Raw genomic sequence first — 2,500 nt, forward strand, 5'->3', positions numbered from 1 at the left:
GACTGACGGAGAAAACGCCGCGCGCAGAGAGAAATGGCAGATGCCTCAGAAGGCGCGACTCACGGCACCTGATGACGCCTTCTCGGAGAAAGGACAGCTGGTCTTACGCTCAAGGAGGAGGATGGCATTAAGAGACATGCGCACGTACACACATACATAAACATTTAGATAGGCATACATGCAATAACACACACACACACACACACACAAACACGCACACATATATAGAGAGATATAAATACATCTACTCGAAACCCTAGCCCCCCGCGTTCGCACCCAAACAGCCGCGGCATCCATCCGAAGTGAGACCCGCCTCAGGGAACGCTCTCCTCCTCCTAGGCGCCGTAGAAGCGACCGCAGAGCCCCTGTGATTCGGCAGCAGCAGCCTGGCGAAGAGCAATGATACACGCAGTACCTCTTCGGGATGAGAAAGTACCCGTACATAAAGGTGAAAGAGAAACGTGACGTAACGCGGTGGTTGTAGCTGTTGCGAAGTTGCCGAAGGACGAACACGCGACCGATTCCTGTCGTTGTTGTACTCGGAATATCGGGGAAGATAGATATAGAAAACGGACCTGGTATGGAGATTGTGGCTGACGTGGATAAACATTATTACACATTATTATTATCTTTATTATTTTCATTCCTTTAACTAAACTTTATTAGTAAACTATTTGTGGTAATCATTTTGTGAACCAATGATCTCTTGAGAATGAATTTGTCCAATCTTGAGAAATAAAGTAGAAAACGGTCCTGGGAGAGAATAGTTAGTATTGATAAACATAACGAGCCTAATATCATTTTCCTTTTTCCTTCGAGATGTGAATATTTATGATAATATGTAATGAACTAATTAATCACCAAAATATATTTGGTGCAGTATAATAAGTACTAAAACGTTGTTTACTTTCCCCCATTTGCTTATATATAGTAACGACCGAAATACCCAATCTTACAAATCTAAATCCTATGTGTGTTTGTTCCCATGCTAAATATTTCAAAACATTTTTTAAAAGAAAATAGGTAAATATATTTAGCATAGATTCAAATATAAGGTATTAAATGACGGTAAAATTAATAAAAAAAAGGGAAATTTGTTTTCATGAGACAATAAATGATGCTGAGAATGAAAAAAATTATGGAAACCATAAGTCAGTGATAAAGATGATATTGATGATAAAAACGATAAATAATCAAATAAACATATATATAATTGGCAGCAGTAATGGTGCTTATAACGATGATAGTAGAAATAGCTATAATGGTACAAATAACAAAACAAGCTAAAAATAGTAACAGCAACGATAACAAACCAACAGCAAAAGTAATAACAACAAAAGTAATAACAACAATAACAATAACAGTAAACAATAACAATAAACAATAACAAACAGCCACCGAATGCATGATCTTGGAATTTTTTCCCGCCATAGTTACGCCCCATAGACGCGGCTCTTGCTCGTTGAGAAAGGAGGGCGGGGCCTAGGGTGGGGGAGGGGAGGGGCTGTGGAAAAAGGGCTGGGGGAGGAGGGGGTGGGGGTGGAGGGGGAGGGGCTGTGGAAAAAGGGCTGGGGGAGGAGGGGGTGGGGGTGGAGGGGGAGGGGCTGTGGAAAAAGGGCTGGGGAGGAGGGGGTGGGGGTGGAGGGGGAGGGGTTGTGGAAAAAGGGCTGGGGAGGAGGGGGTGGGGGTGGAGGGGGAGGGGTTGTGGAAAAAGGGCTGGGGAGGAGGGGGAGGGGCTGTGGAAAAAGGGCTGGGGGAGGAGGGGGTGGGGGTGGAGGGGGAGGGGCTGTGGAAAAAGGGCTGGGGGAGGAGGGGGTGGGGGTGGAGGGGGAGGGGCTGTGGAAAAAGGGCTGGGGAGGAGGGGGTGGGGGTGGAGGGGGAGGGGCTGTGGAAAAAGGGCTGGGGGAGGAGGGGGTGGGGGTGGAGGGGGAGGGGTTGTGGAAAAAGGGCTGGGGAGGAGGGGGTGGGGGTGGAGGGGGAGGGGTTGTGGAAAAAGGGCTGGGGAGGAGGGGGAGGGGCTGTGGAAAAAGGGCTGGGGAGGAGGGGGTGGGGGTGGAGGGGGAGGGGTTGTGGAAAAAGGGCTGGGGAGGAGGGGGAGGGGCTGTGGAAAAAGGGCTGGGGAGGAGGGGGAGGGGCATGTGGAAAAAGGGCTGGGGAAGGAGGGGGTGGGTAGAGGTGAGGGTGGAGGGGGTGGGTAGGGGTGAGGGTGGAGGTGGGGGTGGAGGGAAGGAGTGTGGGGAGACTGGCGTGGGAGGGGGGGGAAGTAGGAGGACACGAAAGGGTGTGGGAGAAGGGAGAGGGAAGAATGGAGGCAGAAGGGAGGTGGGAAGGAACTGGTGAGGGAGGAGGGAGAGGGAAGACGGGAGGGAGAAAGGAGGCGGACACGAAAGAGTGAGGGAGGAGGGAGAGAGAAAACTGGAGGGACGAGGGAAAGGGGAGGGAAAGGAGGGCGTGAAGAAGAGAGAATGGTAAAAACAGGAGAGAGATGCAGAAGAGACGG

At 50.1% G+C, this 2,500-nt stretch overlaps 1 protein-coding gene across 1 annotated transcript in view; it reads left to right on the forward strand.

Annotated features, from left to right (window-relative positions):
* Nucleotides 1–2,500, forward strand: part of LOC113809931 (alpha-(1,3)-fucosyltransferase C-like) — a 38,013-nt gene that overhangs the window by 17,026 nt on the left and 18,487 nt on the right. The window lies entirely within an intron of this gene.

This window comes from Penaeus vannamei, chromosome 41 (genome assembly GCF_042767895.1).
Source record: "Penaeus vannamei isolate JL-2024 chromosome 41, ASM4276789v1, whole genome shotgun sequence".
Lineage (NCBI taxonomy): Eukaryota > Metazoa > Arthropoda > Malacostraca > Decapoda > Penaeidae > Penaeus > Penaeus vannamei.